The following is a 22,046-nucleotide window of genomic DNA, read 5'->3' as shown; positions in this document are numbered from 1 at the left end:
TAAACTTCATATCGAATTTGGTCGGCAGATGTAGGCAAGGAAAGCTTGTTTGAGCTGTAGGTAAAGGTACAAGATCATGGTTCCACTTCGAGTGGTCTACTTACGTATTCGCTAGGCAAAACGTTTCTTGCTATAAGTAATTCTTGATATTCGCTAAGTGCACTCGCATCCACTTCATAAATCATTTGGAAACGTAATTCGAAAATTCAACGTGCGTTTACCGACGTAGAGAGAGTTAAAATGGTTTCGTTCAAATTAATTCCAGTATCGTTGTATAGCTTTAACCTCCATCCGGTATTTCTATTTCCATGCTTGGCACATAACTAAAACAATAGGTTCGACTTTCAAAAGTTGTTAAATGCAACCTAAGTACAGTTGTACTCACTTCGTTTATTCTACGAAACACACAGATAAGTATAGTTAGAGGTTCGCAAATTCGGAAATAAAACGCGCAGTACGTTTTGTAAAGTCAATTGTATATGTACGCTGGCCATTATCTAATCTACTGAGAAAATTTCTAAAATCTTCTCAATCAATTTAAAAGGATTAGATAGAAAAGCAAACAGAGAATAATGGATTAAAACTTTGGTTGTAATTAAAACGGCGACCCAAATATTTTACGTTTCACTTAAATTTCCAATGCATTGGTAAGTGGTAAAAGGTAGTGCGGTGGGTCGAAATGGGTGGTGATGTTGGTCGCAATCAGCAACCCGAGGAAGAATTTTATTCGCCTCTTGTTCAAGTTAACTGTCCATTATAATTATAATTCGGAATATACCACTGGCCTCGAGACTTTGACACTTTTAATTTAACAGAAACATGACGCAGTTGAGAGCATCGAACAGTAACACGGTCAAGCTTCGTGCGATATACTGCGAAATAAGCTGTTCTACGTTAGTGGAGGATTCGTTCGATAGAGAACTTGATTTTCTACAAAAATTGGTGTTCTACATTGGTTTTTTTATATAGAGGAGAGACAAGAGACAAGGATAAAACTGGCTTTAGCCGACGCGGTGTTTCTGTGAAATTGGGCCACTCTTCATCGATGGAAGAATGCGAGACGCTCGCGAGAGAAAATCGTGAGGAGGTGTCGAGGAGGGAGAGGGGCGTTCCACCGGTGCTTCATAACTTCATCACCTGCAGAAAAATATGCTCTCGCGAATTGGTCTGGAGGTGCCTATGCTGTAGTTTAGGACGGGGCGTGGACGCGAATGATGAAGAAACGGCGGTATCGCGCGGAGCTGCGAGAAAGAAGAAAAGAGGAAAAGGTGGAAGAAAAGGGGGGTGTATGTATGGTGCACGGAGAAATGCGAAATGAGAGCTGCAGTGGAACGAGTGAGAAAGGAGGGAGGTATGGGGATAGAGAAAAGAAGAGAAATTGTGGGAATGAAGCGAAAAGGGTGAAAGAGAGCGCGTAGCGAGTGATATGAGTGTGAAGCGAGAGAGGAAAACATTGCCGAATGGAGTGACAGAGCGAGAGCGCGCGCACGATAGAAAGGGTGGGAGACTTACTGTCAGATAGAGAGAGGAAAGTGGAGGTTTGGTTTGGTTTGCCGAGCTCAGTTTCGCCGCGCCCCTTGCGATGAGCGCTGCACTCTCCGAGTGAGATCGCGAATCTTCTTCCTTCAATTATTTTTTTCAATGGTTATTCCATACCTAGCCATTAATAGATTCTACCAATTTTTTTAAGTCTAGCTATAACAGAGCCTCATTGCCGCAGTCATGGACGCTCTTTATTTTCCTTCCTTCGCCTTTCGATCTAATTTAATCAGATCAATTTGACAATGGCCTCCGATCGATGTCATGCCACGCGTCAGAAATGAGCGTAACAAACTTGTGGATAAACCAAACTTTGTACAATTAGTGTCAGTGAAATGCAAATATTATGCACGATTTAATTGTATGTGTACGATACAATTATTATCGGTATAATGCTACAATATTGTTGCAAAATGTTGGTGTAATATTTGAGCGCTGCCTGTGACAGCAGTTTGATTGTTTCCTCGTGCATTGTTCGCCGATAACTGCGGAACCACGAGTGTGAAACAGCACAAATGTCTGCAATTTTTATTTCCCGAGTAAACATTAGTTGGAAATTGTGTTTATGTATGGGGTGGAGATAAAATAGTGATAGGACGAAACATCCGAGTGGGTTAGAAGGGACACGAGATATTTGAATAGTTCCAAAGACTTTCGAGACGAAGATGACTGGTACCTGTGGCTATTAGTAGGGAATATAGGGATCAAGAAACGCGATATAACTGGGTTACACTGAAATTTCAATGAAACTTAGCAATGCGAATATTAGTCTTGTAGTCAGGTCATATCCAGATAGAACAAACAATCCGAATTCATAGAGAAGCGTGGTCTAAACTATCAAGTCATGGAAGTCACACTCTGAAATTACCTCCCAAGGTAAGTGTGATAAAATAAAGTGGGAAGCAAAAATAACACATGATATCAGGATTAAGTGAATTCCAAAATTCTGGATACTATAAATATATCCTTCAATTACAATCCTACTTCGATTACCATATGCCAGTGTTTTTCTTTTTATTTTTCCAACATCAACGCTAAACCATTACGCAATAATTAATCAAATTTTTTTACGTGAAAATGCTTAACAAAAAATGTTTGTAAATAATAGATATTTTAATAATTGTTATCTGATAGCAAGAAGCTGTTTATCATGTAGAAATAAAGCAATTGTTAGCAGCTTGTGCTTTTGAATATGATCAAGATTAATGTCACGTCTGAGTAGCTAGCATGGGAAAAGCTAAAATAATAGTTAGAAATTATCAGAAAACAGTTTCTACTTAAAATAACACTGAAATAAAATATGCATGACAAAGGAAATCAAATTATATCCTATTATGCGCACATTAAAATTATTCCAACTTTGTGTAAAACTGTAAAAAGATCTATAGTTAGATGGAAGAGAATAATGATTTTTTAATTATTCCTCCCGCAGTGGACACTATGTCGTTCATGATTGGAAATTGAGCGACCATTTAGCTTAACGATCGCTAACGAAAAGAAAATTATATCTGCCTTCAATTATCATTTAACAATCACTGTTTTGCTAAATTATTAGCATGCTGCACAGCATATTATCATTTACGTGTCAATCGGCAAAATTGCGTTTGATAGTTTGGAGTGGCTGCAGGGGTAGTTTGATTGTTTTCTCTTTCTTTTTCTTTTTATGCGAAGACGATAAAATTAAAGCATTTTCCAGAGAATTGGCAAAGGCACGCGCATAGTATAAAATTTGGTCGCATAGACTTTAGGGGAATCGAGACGGAAGCTCGAACGAGCTTTTAAGTGTCTAGGCCGACACGGCGAGAATGCAGCTGGTCTTTCTTCTTTCGAGTGTAGTATGTCGACACTCTCGATTCGAACGGCTCGAAGTTGCGAGCTTACGGTGACCAGGCAAACGCAAGCAGAACTTTTAAAAGTCGTACTGTGCAAGCTTTAGTCTGCCAAACTTTAGGAAAATCAACGAATGCTCCGATTATCCGCTTAGATACATGGATGTAGATATTAGATTGTGTTAGCGCGTACCCCACCCATTGCTCGTTCGTCTGGGTCAAATGTGCTCGGACAAAGAACTTGAACTCTCAGGACGACTTTCTCCTGGTACAAAACTGGTCTTTACTACTTGCCTGACTCTAGGTTAACTTTTCTACTGTCTTTCTATCTCGTAGGACATACGATGACGCACGCGCGATTCTAAAACACTTTTCTTACCGCTATAAACCTATTGTCAGACGAATGTCATATGTTTCTATGTAGGATGTTCCCTTAATAACGCGGCAAAAATTCAGAAAACTATTCTCTGGGATAAATAATGAATTTTTGCTCTTGCATTAGTTTTGGAAGACTTTTGTGTGTTTCGAAAATATCAGGATTTCTTATTATATCTATTTATAGCAGTATACAGAACTTTCCGGTTAGGAGTCTACTATTTGAGATCCTGGACCAACATATACAGCTAACCGGAAAAGATCTCTTTTTTGACTATGGAACCATTTGAAGATATTGGTGTATAGCTCCAATGGAAAAGAAAAATTTGAAAAAAACCATATAATTAAAAAGACTGTAATATAACAAAAAGAAATTCTAATTTGTTTGAAAGAGTGCGACAACAAGGAAAGAGAAGATTAGATTTGTTTATTCTTACCAGTATGTCATTTTCAATAGTTAATATAGATCAAGAATATTTACGTTTACTGATTCTTAGGAAATAAAAATGTAACATTTTTCATTTTTTTGAAAAATCTTCATTACTGTATATCTTTGAAACAGCGTCCTTTTACAGAAACACAAATTCCAGAATATCTTTATTTAAAACAGTTAAAGAATAACTCTTAAAATTTTTGGTATTTGTTTAGTAAATACTTTATTTGAAAATGTATACATATTATAGTGATTAATTATTTTTCTTAAAAAAATTATTCAGCTTTACAAATAATGTTTATTTCAATATTGTATCAAATAAGGTAGAATGCAATAAAATTAAACCGCTTCAGAATGTTAATGTTAAAATATTTAACCAGAGATTAAAGGTTAAATAATATAATAAGAAAAATGTTACAATAAATTAAAGTTAACTTATGCCAAGGTAACATACGCTATATCAATTTAATTTATCTCCAGTATATTTAAACATTGGAATTCGGATTATTAATTCAAACTAGGAGAGCTTGAAAAGCTACAGTATCTAACAAGCAAACAAACATGACTTTCGTTTGGTCAAAATTTACATTGTTTCTTTAATGAAATAAATGTCATAAGCGCAATACGTAAATAAATCCGGAAGCGCAACGTTAAAAATGCTTTAAAACGATCGCGATATACTCGATGCACGTATTTCACTCTGATGAATAGATACTTGTATCTTTTCACAAAAACTGTTATCTACGTTTTTACATTTCCAACCATAGCTTGCGAGTTTAAAGATTCGGGTAAAATAAACAAGCGAACCAATTTTGCATTTAAATAGTATGATACTGATAGATGAGCTGAAACTAAGCATTCCAAGACAATCTTTGTCTATATCATTTTATATAACCAATAGTAAAACGAATTAACCTCATTATTTACTAAAATTTTTATATACAATCAGAAAACATTAAACTCCTTTCAAGAAGCAACGGAGAACAATGATACAAGGGATTGGTAGCTCGAGATTTCGATACACTTTATAAAGAGGAAGGGAAAGAAAAAAAAATGAAATTTGGCAGAGAAGATGAAGTTATTTTAGATGTGTCGAGTCATCATTCGCACGCGGCACGATCCATCCTGAAGGATCTATTTGCGAGGGCTTTCCGTAGCATCCGCTGTGAAATCGATTATAAACGAATCAACCCTTGTTACTTTCCCGGCAACGCGAGGCGAAGGAAACGTCTACGCTGAGGAAATCCGGAGAGCATTCCGCCCTTTGTCAAAGGATTCGATGATTAATCACTGCTGTTACCACACGCGCGCGCGCATCCTACCTGGTATATTCTGCGTGCCACAAAGGATACATATGCGGCTCTTGTAATAAGCAAAAGGTGAGATAGCGGGAAGAGAATGCGCAAAGAGGGCTGACATACGTGAATTCGTCAACGTCGTCGTTTCGAAAGCATCGCAGCAACTTTGATCGATCACGGTCAAACTTCCTCTCATGTTATTTCGTCCTGTGCTCGTATAAGCTATCTACGCCAAAAGAACATAACAGGGAAAATTAAATTTTTCAAAAGTCAACGCCAGGAACATTCTAACTCTAATAGCGGAATCCCAGAGAAAGCTTCCAGCAGTGGAAGGCTCGACAAATTATTAAATTGTTAAAACTTCTCGTAATTTTTGTAATCCATGGACAACTGCCTTGAATTGCAGGACAGCGTTTGCTAAAATTATCTTCTTTGCATGATAAGTCGTTGCTCCCGATTAAAGTTTTTATTCATGGGAGATTTTTAGAGAGGTATATAGAGAGTAATTTCTGTCAAAAGGATAAAAAGTTCGAGGCAGATTGAAGAGGGTCACCATAAACTAAATGGGAGTAATGATCGATTTAACCGAAGATATATATACATAATGATATTATATAGGTATATTATCAATCATAAGAGAGACGGTTTGACCCACGTACCTACTGTCCAGTTATGTATCGGCGATAAATTATCCTTTGATTAAACTTTATGTGTATAAAAATTAACCTCCTGGTTTTAACTCGTATTGTGTTCTATAGGAAAATGGTAATATTAATTGTGAAACACCTCCAATTAGTAACGCAGCTCAATGTGTCCTTTTTTCAGGAAACGTCAATTTTGGTGCTTGCTAATTTGAATGGCATAAAGCTCCCGTCGTTTTGCCTCGATCCTATAGCAAGTCATTAGCGATATATCGGACTACAATAATAGGTGTCAAGGTAGTGGTAGGTTTTTTTCGCACTGAGCAATTCAACTGCAATAATCGTTCATGCATGTACAATAGCTATATAGAATTGCGTGTAATCCTTTAGCAAGTTCCGTAATTTTGACTAAGTTTGAACTGTTCACGTGAATTGTCGGTCTTGTCGAGAAATCGGTCACAGTGTTCCCATTATACAAAAATGGGTTTGCAATCTCCTTTATTTACTTCAATTAAATTTTCTCATTCATCGTTACGATTTTATCTGAAATTTCTATTTTGTTGCAATCAAATTTATTTCATGTTGCTCATTAGTACCAGCTAAATACTCAAGGATCAAGCGCTTTTAGCTGTAGGCCCGCTTATTTCAGCTAAGTAAGACAGAAGCGAATAAAGGATCGTATAATCCTTTCTGCAGCCGGTAGACGAAAAGAGATTTCATTAACGAAAAGTTGCATCAGTGTTGGAGTCACTCGAGCTTCTCCGGAATCTACGAAGCGTAGCACATGGAACGTCCATCGATTTCACTGAGAGGCTGAATGAGATATTACGTTAATTTTTCTTTCCTAAAATATTAAATGTTTTTAAAAAAACACTCAAACTCATCTCGTTTGGTAAAAATTGAAAACGATTTTTCTACGCAAAAATCACTCGTAAAATCATCCCGTATATTTATTTTGTATTATATTATGACGATAAAACGAGTAAAACTACTCTATACTTTAGAAACGGATCTCAATTTATTTCGGTTTTAAAAGGAGATTTTTTTCTCCAAAAGGGAATATTATCCTGTAACAATAATTGTGTCAGGTTATTGATTCGAAATTCATTTTTCACGGGAAATACACGTACTGCCAAAAATAATAATTATGCATTTCCTTTTTAAAATACGAACGATGGAGGGAACATGGATAGAGCTTTAGAAGAAATATGATCAAGCTGTTACATATTCCGTAAGGATGGCGTAATTTATGGAGAAACGTAAGCGGGCTGGATACTCTGACCCCGTTCGATCGTTTCTCGTTTAATCCGCCCTAGATAGGTACGTACGATTAGACGATTTGACAGGACCAAAAGCCATTCACCAAGTCCGTTTGCCAGGCCGATTTACCACAAATTCGGATTGTAGACTCTCTCCCCCCTTCCCTTTCTTTACGAAGTTATCAACCTTTCGTCGTAGATTTCAATGAGATCATAGCCGTGTTGCTAGCAGCTTTCGAGCTGTACCTTCATTCTCCGAGTCACTCCTGACTAAACTTATTTTAATTAAACAACTTTATCCCGATACAATGTTTACGTATATTTAGCTCGTTATCCGGGAATACTTTTTATATTCTTTTTAATTGCTCATATGTGGAAAATTCGTAATTAGCGTTAATTACCGAGGAGAGCCTGTTCTGATACAGTTAACCATTAACCTAAGCAAACTTCATAATCGTCCTAGGTACTCTAGGATAGCAAGCGATACTGCCACCGAGCCTTTGCTCGTTTATAATCTCTTGGTAAACATTGGAGGAGCAATGTTGGACAAGATCTAGTTTGCGATATGATCAGGCCAGCCCGCAAGCCTGTCAAGTTGATTGTACTAAAGACGACACTAGTAATGGACTATGAACCGACACCTATGGTGTATCCTGAGATCAGATATTGATCGATTTGGTATACGTGTGTATGTACGCGTATAATTGCGCCCATGTGCGTGACACTGCTTAATGGGTGCAGTTTAGATTAACCGGTTGCAACAGATGATAATACAACACCAGGGACTGGATAAGCTTGAATACAGTAGGAAGTATAAATCGTAACAATCGATAATGCCACAGAGGAATGGGTTGGCTTTTCATCGAAATCTCCACTTTTGTCTTCCTGACACTTCTCCTGGTATTTAACATATTTTATATACCTGTGCATGCAAGTTGAAAAGTATCCTCGTTCCAGTAATTTTTAGTGAAATAGTATACCGATATCTCAATAGTTATATCAGAATTTGATGTTACCCTTGCTCGATCTACATATACCTATATATACGATAAAAGTGATGTCGTTCCTAATTTTCATTTGACACTCGCTTATGCGCTTGATTTATGGTGCCTACAAGTGATTCTTCCTCACCTCGCTCCCTCTTTTCATAAATGGCGCAATGATTTTTCGACGTTTACCGTATTTGCACCCAGATGCGACGCTCGTTTCTCTTTAAGGTGAACGTTATCGGCTCCACTCTGCACTCCGGATTCTCACTTTGCTTTACGGTTATTTCATACTATTACCTTTCGCCCGCAGAACGCCATACATATACATGCTGCTTTGTTCTCTTCGTGATTATTTTTCATGCTGCCATCTATATCGCACACTGCGAAATTGATTTTTTCTTATTTCGACCGAGGCACACGGTTTTTTCCTATAAATTATTCACTTCGCTTTAAAGGAATGATTAAGAACCAGCTCGACTTAAACCAATGCAAGAGAATTATTCAGATTCTTATGAGCAAAATAGTTTTCACTCATTGTTGACACCGGTGAATGTACTGTAGGGATAAGTGTTGGGGATTTGCGTTATTCTTGCTCGAAGGCTTAAACGCTGTCCACACAGCCTGTTTAAGACATTAAATGTGAGCAATATGCTTAATGCTATAATCGTCTCGAAGCTTCATTGGTTCATCACGGCTACGTGATCGTTAGTTGAATCTTCAAGAGATGTCTATAAGGCTTAACTAGGATTATTCACGAGTGGGCAAATTTAATACTAGGTATTATTCGAGAATCTCTCGGGCGTACGAAACATATGGAGCGACCCAGCCATACGAATTGTAAGATTAACGAACCACGTTCGAGCCGTTAGACGAATGCAGCGACCGGGAAGAGCAGCTCTGTTGGCAGAGCGCCGCACATGCACTATACCATCTGTATATATTTATAATTTAATACGGCTTGAAATAATTTCGCTTCGAAAATTTCACGAAATAAATTCCACTTGCTCGCGCCTTTTCTACGCGTCACAGTGACGGGATTCACGGGCTAAATGGCCTATTTATTAGAATGGAAATCCCTAGGACTTTGCGCAACGACTGTTTTTCCTTTGCCACCTTCTGCCGTAAATCTGTCTACCTTGTTTTTGTTTTCTTTGATTATTCTTTATTTTGCTTTTTTTTTCTTCATCTGGCATCAGCTCGCCTCTGCTAAGTCTACCCGATACTACGAGAGAGGTGAAGAATTTTCATACCACGATACGATGATGAAAAGAAGAGACTGGAGTCTCTGGGAAACTGATAGTAGTATTCGTTACTTTAAATGGAAAGTGATAACGTTAGGTATATAGGGGAAGCCCGGGCAAAGCGGGTACCCCGCCTAAAGCGGGTCACTGTCCTTACACTTTTATGTAAACAATAAGTGTTAATATTTTGATTTGGTGATATTGATACAACAGTAATGAATGTAAATTAGTAGCATTTCGTCGGCAGAGACGTATTCTATAAAAGTCCTGGCAATTAAATCAGTTTTGTTGATGCCGATAAAAATTTTAAAGGTTAGTTTTCTCTAGATCATTTAAAAAGTATTATAATTATTTCTTTATTCTTGATACTATTTCGAACCAGCGTTATTTAGCTTTAAAATAATATGCGAAAATATTGTTTTGGATAATTTTCTTAAAAGTTATAATTATTTAACTAAAAAGTGTACTCGCGGGCCGGGCAAAGCGGGTCAAGTAAATTGATAGCTTTTGTTGAATAATTTACAGATGGTGAATAAATACCAAAGGAAAAAACAAATCAGGCGTCTTGGAGTCAAGACATAATGCAAAAGGCAATGGACGAAAGTAAAAAAGTTCTATTAGAACCGCCTCAAGAAAATATAATATAAACTCCCATACAGCACACTTGACTAAACGTTATCTTATAGACTTCTTTTAGTCATCCAATTGACTAAAAGACACCTAAAAGTTGTCTTAATGCTATACTAGGTGCTCTATGGGTACTCCACTTTACAAAGATATATCAAAAAAGGGAACTTGTGAAAAAAAGCTCGGTAGATTTCATAGGGTATTCAATGACGCTGAAGAAATTGAATTGTTGAAATATGCGTTGCAAATTACTATGGTCGAGGATCTTATTTTTGTAGTTTTTGCCAAGAATGAAATTAAACTTAGAAACTTCGTTCAATAATATACTTCATGTTAATGTTAATATTCCATTAACTTAAAATTTGATAAAATAATTATAACATAAAGTCAAATATTTAAATTGGTTTTTTTTATGTATCTAATAACATTTGTATGGTTTATTATAGCGGTAATCCGCTTTGCCCAAAAGACTGACCCGCTTTAGGCTTACTTATGGGGCAAAACGGGTCAAAAACACTTTTTTTTATTTTTCGCATAAACAAAAATTATGAAATTAAATGTTGTTGATTGTTTTATTACTTTATAGTCAGATAATTACCCTGACTAATGACACCGAGAATGTTTGATTATCAATTAAAAACGCAGTTTTCTTGATCTACAAAGCTTAAGTGGACCGCTTTGGGCTACCTTCCCCCATACCATGTATAGGTATATGTATACAGTGTACTTTGCGATCACAGAGAACAGAAGAATAGAGGCGAGACTTTGTGTAATCTCAAAGTCTTACCATTGACACAAAGATCTAATGAGAGTACTCAGTGTAAGAAACAACTGGGAAATAAAATTTTACTGGAGATGTACATACACGTAATGATGGGATAGAAAAAAATATAAGGTATAGTGGATGAAAAAAAAATCATCTTTCAGAAAGGGAAGAATGAAGCGAAGGGAATCATTTTATCTTCGTGGCTGCCTCACTTGATTGCTCTGAATTTAAATATCGGGCGTTTTCCTGCAGCTCTGCTCCCTCTCTTCCTATCTCATACTTACGCTGGTTGATGCTTATTTTTCTTCACCGAGTGAAAATTTCGCATTGCCGCAAAGAGGGGAAGAAGAGCCTACTACTATATTCACATTGATAACTGAACGGCTCGCACAAGCACATTCAATCTAGATTTTAATCCACGGAGTGTATAATTGATCGAAGAAAACTTATTACACATTTATTAGGAATATATACATCATAAAATAAAACATTTTCCCTTAGTCCACAAATTTCTTGTATTATAAGTCAATGATGTTTCAGTGCCAACGAGTTAAAATCAACGATAACTCTATATAAAATTATCCCCGGACATTTATTTCTAATAGCGGAGCTATAAAACATTTGCCAGTAAAAGAGAGATTTCTATTATATCTTATTACCATGAATTCTTTTCCGTTATGACTTTTATCCTTAATGAGATTTTTCAGGAATACAGAATTTTATGTACCGACGGACAGCTCGTGATATGAATAATCTCATTAATTCGGTATTGATTAATTTCGGAAATAGTTGAGTTTGAACCAATAATGTGCGTTGAAATGAAAACAGCGTGTACATTCGAATTAACGTTATCTTTGTAACTTGTGCATTAGATATCGTAGAACTCGCTCGGAGAAGCGACAACTAATATACTGTGTTAACTTAATGATCAAAGTTTCCCGATCTGTACGTGCTTGTACGTAATAAATATTTCATAACTATGTACCTTGGATGATGCCAACCAAATAAATATGACAGCGTAATCAGTTAACTGACTGCATGATCCATCAGTTCTATTTCAATTACAGACGCTAAATTTGTCTCACTAATTTCATCAATAATGAGAATTATTATCATAACTGCTTCTGTTTCTCTCATAATTTTAATATTCTAATCTCTATACGTATATAACTCCATTATATATTTACCATTAATTAAGATTACACAGATAATTAATGCTATTAAATTAAAATTTCAGAGCGGTGTTTCTATTTTAGCATACTGCCATCTACAAAATGTAATATAAGATTGAAATGAGATTCGTAGGATTTACTAAAATTATGGTTGAATACATTTTGGTCCAATTGAGCTGTCATTTATATTGTAGACACTTATTTATCAAACGTTTAATGCACTTACCCTTGGTAAGAATTTAATTTTGAAATATAATGTGTATTACTATGTTGACTTTACCATGAATTGCTATATAACTCCCTCACTCAGGGCTCCTGTAGCTCGATGTCAATCGCACAAAACCTAGGAAAAATACGACGCACATAAATTTTCATTCTTGTATTGTAGGTATACTACATAAAGAGAGACATAAAGATACGTTTTTCTTTTTATTTCAATCAAACAATACGTCTAATAAAACAATAAAAACTATAATATTAGAATGTCCATCAGTATACGTTTATCAATTTAAGTGCTTTCAAATTTGTTGTAAAAACATAAAGGTCTGAAGAATTAATAGCTTTTTTAAGTCCAAAAGGTTTCCTAACGAAAATAAAAAGTATGACAAAATTCCTCCAAAGCATTTAATTTAATAATTGAGAACTCGGATGTGAAAATAAAAGTCTCTCTTATACAAAACTAATATCCGTAAGCTTTCAAATACAAATCTGATTGAAATCTCCCTTAAAAATCATAAAAATAGTAATAATCAATGTTTACTGATTTATTCCTCCAGTTGGAGTAGTGATTAGCTATCATTTATATTCAGAAATATCCAAATATTGGAAATTTGCAAATTGAAGTAAATGGGTAACAGATGTATGCAGCAAAGCAAAAGCTCAACCTCGCTGAAATATAACGTAGATTATGGGATACTCAGAATAGAATATGAAGAAGAGAGGACTTTACAGAATCCAAAGAAGTTTCGTAATGAATTTTGAGGCATAATTTTCGCATTAAATCCCTCGACGTTTTATTGTTCGTTCCTTCATCACTTTTCAAATATCCAACTGTCTGATTTTATCACTGTCCTTCTTTCTGCTGTCGCGAACACGTCTCCGCTTTCGTGCTAAGGGTAACACGTACATACATATACATAGATAAAACTCGTCATCTAGCATCTCGGTCTCACCAAGTACTATTCCCCCACTGAAAGCTTCCCTGCACGCTGTGCTTTCCTGCAGTGCCCTTTCGAGTTCTTCTCACGCCCACCTCGTAGTTCTCCTTACAGTCTGGAATACAAATTGCCCAGTAGCATGTCGCGTCGCGAGCAAAGTGGATAACGACAATTAGAACATCATTCCGCGTGCGACGAAGCGGATGGATCCTATAAGCTAACGTCAGAGGGGCCTTTTTTCGTTGGCAAATTACTAATTCAATAGCCTTTCATCAGGATGAAATCTCAACGGAACTATTACCGACCCTCCACAACCATACTCCATCACTGTCCTCGTTTCCGATAGAGTCGTTACTGTGTTGTTTCCGTTCTTATCGCTTACTTAATTATAACGTTCTAACTTTCGACTTTCATACTAACCAGTTTATCACCGACTGACACCACTTTCGTGTAACGTGTATATATATATATGTATATTTACTAATTGATACTATTTCAGCTCTAATGAAATTTTAAAACGAATATTATTTTTGCATCGTTCTTTCAGTGAGATTTAGCATGTGTAAAAATCAGCAACTAATTGTAGAGAATCCGAATGTAACCACTGAATTACCAGCATCATTACGAGAATGCTTGTACGAACGTGCTTCACCAGCAAGGTAAAGCCTATCAAGAATATTGGTGTGTTTAATTACTCGGTAGAGACACAAATACGTATACGCTTTGCAATCTGCGCGTGGCGAATAGGATAGGATTCGAAACACGTACACGATCCCCCCTTTCCATTGCTCCAAAAACGGTCTGAACGCATACGATGTATGTACAAAATAGGAGAAATACTTTTACGCCAAACCTTTGATTTACAGCGAATGTTGGTTGCTCCAAATAGCTTTTAAAACTTACAAAAAATTTAATTCTCAATTATTAAATCTGGTTGCATCGTGTATCGAGGAGTGATTATTTTTTTTCCTTTTTCTTTCCATCTCCTACTATGTATTTTTCACTTTCTTTTATTTTACTGCAGTGCTTACTATCGTGAATAGAAAAAGCTGGTTTTTATTCCTTTGCTTCGAGGATTATTGAAGTCACATCCGGCGCGACAACAATGTTTTTCTTAGAAAGTCTGGAGTTGGTTTTCAGGTGACAATATACTTTGTAAATAAAAACAGAGCGGCTTGAGAAAACAATTATTATTGTACAAAGGAACGAATGTCTTTCGCGTTGCACACAAAGTATTATGGCGAGACGATTCGCTGCTTTTTTGAGTTATTGCAGAATGTACAAGATCGACGCGTGGTAGTGGTACGAGGTGTAATTTTCAAAAGGAACGCGAGAAGGCAGGCAGGTAGGTATAGGCTGATAGGTGTACGTAGCATCTTAGATATTTCCGAACGAGACCATTCACGAGTTGGACGATGCTTCGACTATGCGGGGTAGAGCCGAGTCGGCAACTTTTGCAGACTAACTCCCTTCTCACGTGAGAGTCTGAGAGTTTCATCGATAGTTTTGATTTTCCGGTTTCCCTGGTAACTAGCTGGCAAACGCAGTGACGCTTCACTACGAAACTTACTTCATCTTGAAGAGTTACGATTTTTCAACGTACGTGCCCTTCCTTATTTGCCGCATTTCAAGCCGTAGATAGAAACTAAGCTCCAGCCGAATGAGCGTGCGTGTCAGCAGAACTTTGACAGTAACTAATTCGCGTCGTTATTGTTCCTATATATACAGTATAGCGAGCAACTTATCGAAACTGTTCATATTATATACGATACAAATTATTACGAAATTTCACTTTAACGATAAATGCTGTAATGCGTCACTATTAGCGATTATAATAACAGCGTCGTATTAACTTTTGCTATTTAAACGATGGATTTTCAAATAAATAGCCAGTTGATTGTATGATAAATGGAAAAACTTAAAACAAAAATTGATGATATTTCTTGAAAAGCTAATATACAAGTGGTGGAGAAGAAACTTTGATCAAATTTTACGATTGACTTTTATTAGTACGAGTTTTAGAGATATTGCAGTACATACTTCGCTGCCAATAAAAGTCAACCTTTTTAAAGAGTCGTATGAGAGATTGATCAAGTACAGTGTTAAGGTTATGGATTTACCGTGCAGAGCACGTTGCGCAAGGGTTCGCAAGCACGCATAATACAATTGTTACAATAGTATTCTACAACGCATGATCCTTCGAACCCATGACCATGAACCACGTACGCATCGTTAACGACAAGTGTACTCCTCACGTAATATAGTGCATTCCATGTGCATTATGCTTTATCAAGAGCCTCTCGTCCGTAATACACAACATGTCTAATATCACCAAGAAAAAGCACGAATAGCACAAACAATCAATGATAGATAGATAGATATATATATATATACGACCTGGCTGATCAAAATAGGTTCGTCTCTTATTTACGTTTTGTAATCAACAGCTTTTAAAGTAGCTTTAATTGAGTTTCTACATTAACCGTTATTTGCATTTTAAAACCAGGCAGAGCTTTAAATACGTGGAACGTTTAAAATAAAATCTGCAAAACATATTACTGTAATTATAAATTGCCCCAATTTCTCTTCTCCTGTAATCCGGATGAATCCATTTTGCATGGTAACAAAAGGCAGGGTTTAACGCTACAATTGGGATTGATGTATTTCTCTATCGAGAGACTAATCCCTATATGAATAAAATAATTAGCTTATACGGTGTATATTATGCCATATCAAATAAAGTAAAAAAATATGTTGAAAGATGAATGGTAGAAGCGATGAAGAGTACGAAATGGAAAATGTTCAATTCGAAAAAATCCTAGTAAGCTAAATGTGGATTTCTATGTGATCTGTGTTCTTTGGTTACGCGTACGAATAATCGACGGATGATGTAGGTGCTGACGTAGGTATCTGTAGGTACTAAATTGCTGAGAAAAGCGATACTTGTAACGAATAATTGGTAACCAACGGAAACGGACCAATATCGGAGACACGACTGATATATGTGCAAAGACAATTTAATGCAATATCGACTTATGCTATAGCACAGAACAGGCATTAGATCATTAGTCGATAGCTTTCGACGCGAACAAAAGCTTTAAACTTAAATTAAAAACCCTATATCAGCATCCATACATTGCTAGTTTATAAAAATAAAATATATAGCTTTTTTAAGTATTTCATTCTTAAAAATATAGTTACAGTATCATTCGTACTAGTATTTATTACGAACTTGTTTGAACAAACTATAAAATATAGCCAATGTTTCTCTCCGAGAGTTTTTTTGAAATGCATATAATGAGGAAGAACCGCAGATATTCATCAAGAGAGACGAAAGCAAGAAGAGGGAAACTAGCCGCTTATAAGAGAAGGAACAATGCAATCACTTGGTTTTGAAGTGCTACCAAGAAATCCAAAACGAACACCAACATTTTCTTCGCAACAATGCTATCCTAACAATGCCTGTTCACGATGGTAGTGAAAGCCCATTACTCATGTTCAGTTTTATAAAACGCACAAAATGTTTCCTCCTTTGGTGCAAACAAATGGATAAAAAATATTTTAGCTTAGAATTAGATTTAATAGATATATAAAATAATCTGTCATAGAATTTTGTAACAAATTTTTGTAGTAAATAAATTATTATTTCAATAGACAAATATTTATTCGAGTTAAGTAGATATTGCTTATAGCTAGCAGACAAGATCGAGAATCTGTGGTACTTAGTAGAAATGGCCAAGGCGTAGCATATAGACTGATTTATTTGTATAGGATAAGAAAATTGTCAGAGACAATTTCAATTGATCTTGGGTAAAATTGTGGCGTATTCACGGGTCTCATGTCGACAGGTTGAATTTCGAGGTGAGCATATTTACTTCGTAAGTCCCAGTGGAACAGGGGATTGGGAGCAAATGCGGGGGGATGAGAGAGAAAGAGAGGAAAACAGAAGGCGCTTTGCAGGAGAGCTATATATAGGATAGGAATCGGGAAGAGGGTTTGGGGCGAGGTGAAGCAGTGGAAAGAATCGGTGGAGGAAAGGCAAGCGGTCGAGGCAGCTGGGAATCGTTCGGGATCGAGAGACTTCTGGCCGGAGAAATGTATAGAAGTGGATGGAGATCTCGGCCGAGGGCAAAATAGTTGGCGAAAGGATCGGTAAACGCATGCTACTGAGTACCCGGCAGCAGCGTAGCACGCTACCTACTACTGACAGACTCCATTTCAAACTCAGAGACGGATGAATGTTTGATGGGGTGCGCGCGTATACGCGGTTGCTGCTCCCTCATACTCCACGCGTTGATCTCCAAGTCAAGTAGTGTACGTAGGGACATGTGCATATATACTTTACTTCGCAAGCTCCCCTGTCCACCCTCTCCCTTTACCCGCTTTGCACTCCTTTTCCTCCGCTCTATATATATAGATATATATATATATATATATATCCGAACGCGCCGCGACACAGGACTACGAGTTTTCGAGTTTCTGCAAGACTTGGCTGCGCTGCTTCGACAAGTTGGTACAACCCCATCGCTACCCGGTTACCTACCTAACACACTTTACTTCTGCGTACCCTTCATTGTAACCCTCTCCTGGGAACAACTATTTAAAAATGCATCGAGGAATTTCCGACGCTTCGCGCACAATACCGTGTCAGACCCTCGCAAAACTGTCCCGGAAAATCCCCATTATACATATACCTCCTTCGTTTATCCCGCGATTTTCCACCTAACGTGATTTAACCTCGTTACTACGCTTCCACGGTTGATCGTGATTCAATAACGAAATATGTCGTTCATATTTTGGTAGATTGAAAATTATGTTTGCACCTAATTAGGACGAGCTGCTGTAAGCTTCGTTAACTATTGTTAAACATTCTTTTGTGAATGATGCATTTACAAAATGTTCCCTTAATTAGGTACTGAACGACATCGACATTTATTAATAGCACAGCGGACGTGTCTCTTGGAATCACTTCATTATTCACGCGATTCGCTGTGACCCGTATAACATTTTCCACACCATTACGTTACGTCCCATTACTCGAATAAAGAAAACGGTTAAAAGTTCATAGCTATACCTATTGTATTTCTTAAACTGTTTTCGTATACTTTCCCATTCGCCAGCCGTTCATTTTCTCCTTTTAATTAATAGATTAAATATTGGTCAATCCAATGCTTTCACTGGAACTATTTTCATTCTATATTGGCTGGAATAATAAAACCTAATCGAGTAGCAGAACCTTAAGGTCGTTACTGCATGAAGCAGATGAAATCTAGTTTGATTTTAATCGAACTTCGTAAAAATCCACGTTCAGTCTCGACTTTGTCATGAATTATCAATAATGGAATTCTACCAAAATTCTTTGAAAATAGGAAAAGCAAATCTTACGGTAAGGAGAATCAGTCGTTCTTTTGACGTGTCATAAATTTAAGAAACCCCTTTACGATAAGCGACTGCCAACTCCCCGTAGATTTGGATAACGTATTCATAACTTATGTTAAATCTAGAAAAAATGAGCTATCCGTCCGTCTTTTGACGTTTCTATGCAACTCAATCAGCTTTGCGGTAAAAGCTTGGCTTCTAAACGAACGGAAAATTTCATGTAATTTTTTAGAATTCAATAGTGCGCCTTTGTTAAATTGTACATTATATACATATACCATATGGCATGTATACAAGGCAAAGCCATCTCGTCGTCTTATCGACTTTTACGAGATAAGATTAACAGGAAGGAGGCTATGAATATAGGTCGTTAAATAGGAAACAAAACTTTGCCAGGTCTGTATTGTCCTCCAGAGAGAATATGTCCCAATGTTCTTGAAGTACCTATAGTCGACGAAAATTGCAATCTGACGGTCGATGTATGCAGATGTTAAATCTCAAACGACACGTAAAACACGAAAGTAAGAATACCAAAGTGATAATAACGTAATTATATTAAAGAGATTGTCATTCCAGTAATTGTTTATTTCGAGTGCCTTTATACCCTGCTACAATTTCTCATTAACACAGTATGCTCAGTCGGTAGATCAAATGTTTATCTGCCATGGGCATTGTAATAGTAAATTATTCGTAGTGTATATTGTACAGAACTATTGTTAGTCATAATTTCTTAGATGTATTCAGTCAAAAGTCTTTTCCGTTAATCGAAGAGTCTTGGCTCTCTGATGTTACTGTACTTTGTGTCATCAAAGAGCCACAGTGTTTTTACGAAAATTGAATTCGCTTAACGGATTTCCGTTCCACTCCGGTCGATTCCTCTATTTGGTTCAAAGTCTGAATCTATCCATCTACTTCCTCTTTTCACTCTCCACTTCCAACTTGAACCCCCCTTTGGCCCTCTTATATCCTCCATTTTCATATCGCTTCTCAGGACCTGGTCTATACCTATTATATCCCTTCTAACTTTACGAAACATTCTTTCTTTTTTGTCACGAAATTATTATTCGAATTAAAACTGTGCAGCAGTCGCAAGAACGATTGCGAATACGGACGATCTCTGGATCGATTTAACCTTCTCTGACTACGATATACTGATTATTATAGTTGTGGCCTCTTCTTAACAACAGTATCGTGGAAGATATGTCGTAATATATAGTTTTATTTGTATGTCGAACTGTTATGCTTGTGGAAAACTTTTAATCTTCGCGCGGCTAACAGTTGAAGTCTGTATGATAAAATACTCTCCTCCCGTAATTTAGGCCAAAGTCGAAGGCTGAACGTAAAACCATGTAATAGCAGAATTTATTGCATGTAAAATTTGCGCTGAAAATTTAGTAGCTGAGATATACGTTTTGGAAATGGCAGAGGAGGGTAGGAAAGTTCATTAATTTCGTAATTCGACATGCATCGATGAAACCAATAAAATAAATGATTTTTTGGAAGGTATGAGAAGGCAAATGGAATAAGCAGTCATTGGACTGTGTTTCGAATACACTATCAGATTGCGCCATTGTAAAATGGAGGTGGTAATGGGCCGGCGGGGATTCTCGAGAGCACCGATATGCATTTGAGCCCTGGCGCTGGTCCAGTTCGGATAAAACTTAATATTTTTGCTCAACGAGCCACGCTTTATGGTCGCAATGTCCCAGTTTTCCTAATTGGCTCACGGGGATTAAGTCTCCTTTGGGATATCTTCGCTCTGTGAATCGACGAGAACTTTCACCCCCTACGCTTCTAAGGGCTTACTTACATTCAATGTCCTCCCAAGCTGCAGGTGCTACCAATCAGAGAACTGATCAAGCAATTCAAATCTGCATATCAGCCGCCTCATATCCAGCGCAAACTGTCTTGGCTCACTGGAAAATTGTTGAAGATGCTCGGGAACAGGGTCATACTTGCGGTTATTACTTAACAGGCGTTGGCTAAATATTTCATTATATTCAACCTCGCGCGCCAACGATTCGCTGTGGAAATAAGAGGAATTCTTTCAACTATGCGACCGACTAATTAATGCACTAATTAACTTTTTACGATTTAGTTTCTTTCTTGACTACCTACCAACAATTTTTTTATTATTTCCCCGTGCTCGTTAAACACGAGAATAAAACTCTGGCTAATTTCAATTATCTATTCGCGCATTTGCGTGTGTTTCATTCTGCTTGAAGAGATAGATTCTTAAGAGTCCCGATCGAAATTAATGAAGCTCAGTACGAAAGTTTTAGTCACTTTTGGAGAATGGTGCATTGGTGCAGCCGACGTTGTGGAATATGAATGAAATATTACCGTCGCATTATCGCAAAGTATATACATTATGTCTTTTCTTTATGCCAATGTAACGTAGCCGTGGCCAAAGAGTAAGAAAACCGAAGTGATATAGGAAAAATTCATTCAGTCGTTAGGTTATATTTCCTGGCTGAGTTTGAATGTGGAAGGGTTAAAGGAGGTTGAGTAAGAATGAGAAGAAAAGGAAGAAGAAACGCTACGTTTTATGCCGACGTAAGGAGGATATATGGACGAGGAGTGGAAAGAAGTGACCCAAATCGATTTTCTTCAACGAAGGTCGTGCTCGGCTTCGACACGGACCCGCCAAGGACGAGCTTTGCTCTTTTCAGAACGATCTCAGTCGCCCTCTCGCACTCTTCGTCGAACGGCCTTACGCTTATTATCATGACAATGAAATACCAGAGCGTCTCTAGTGGAATCTCGATGAAATATCTCTCGCGACGGCACCTGCAAGATTCGAATGACAATGCGCAAGGAGGTTATCCGGTAGTTGGTCGTTGTCGGCTTACGAAAGACGATGAATCCAAGTCCGGATATATCTGATTGCGATTCCCTCCATTCGTGCTAGCCTGCCACGGATTAGTCGGAGCACGTTTCAAACCGATCGCAAAATATCTGCTTTTTAATACCTCAATCGACACAACTTTGTTTTCGCTCTCTCGCACGGAGAGCTACATAAAATTCGTACCGAGTGTTCAAATCTGCAGCTTAAGAGCCACAACACTCTCTCTCTCTCTCTCTCTCTCTCTCTCTCTCTCTGAAATATGGTTATAATTTGGGAGTCTATTATGAAACTCAAACTAATTTTCCGATTTCTTCTTAACAATATTGAGGAATAGTTGGAGCACGTAACTTGAAGTTGATCCGCCGAGTAACGAGAACCTAATGGATAAATTTATGCTGATATGAAGTAAGTCACTTTTAGATGGTTTGGTGAGATGAGGCTATATGGAAGTTGAGGTAGAGAGAAGGGTACAAAAGCAATTGTATTAACGTTA

The 22,046-nt window shown here is 37.2% G+C and overlaps 1 protein-coding gene across 3 annotated transcripts in view; it reads left to right on the top strand.

Moving 5' to 3' along the window:
* The first annotated feature begins 1,586 nt into the window (after positions 1–1,586).
* The window catches only part of LOC136785705 (zwei Ig domain protein zig-8-like), a 106,031-nt gene continuing 85,571 nt past the window's right edge, over positions 1,587–22,046 (top strand). For all 3 annotated transcript variants that reach the window (XM_066746929.1, XM_066746930.1, XM_066746928.1), the window contains exon 1: positions 1,587–2,415. The gene's annotated coding sequence lies outside the window, so the exon portion shown is untranslated. The remainder of the gene's footprint in view (positions 2,416–22,046) is intronic.

The sequence above is a fragment of the Prorops nasuta genome, unplaced genomic scaffold (genome assembly GCF_024137725.1).
Source record: "Prorops nasuta isolate Cenicafe-Biocafe unplaced genomic scaffold, Cenicafe_Pnas_1.2 PNAS00003, whole genome shotgun sequence".
Classification (NCBI taxonomy): Eukaryota; Metazoa; Arthropoda; class Insecta; order Hymenoptera; family Bethylidae; genus Prorops; species Prorops nasuta.
Note: the sequence above shows the minus strand (reverse complement) of the source record. Positions and strands in the feature narration are given on the sequence as shown.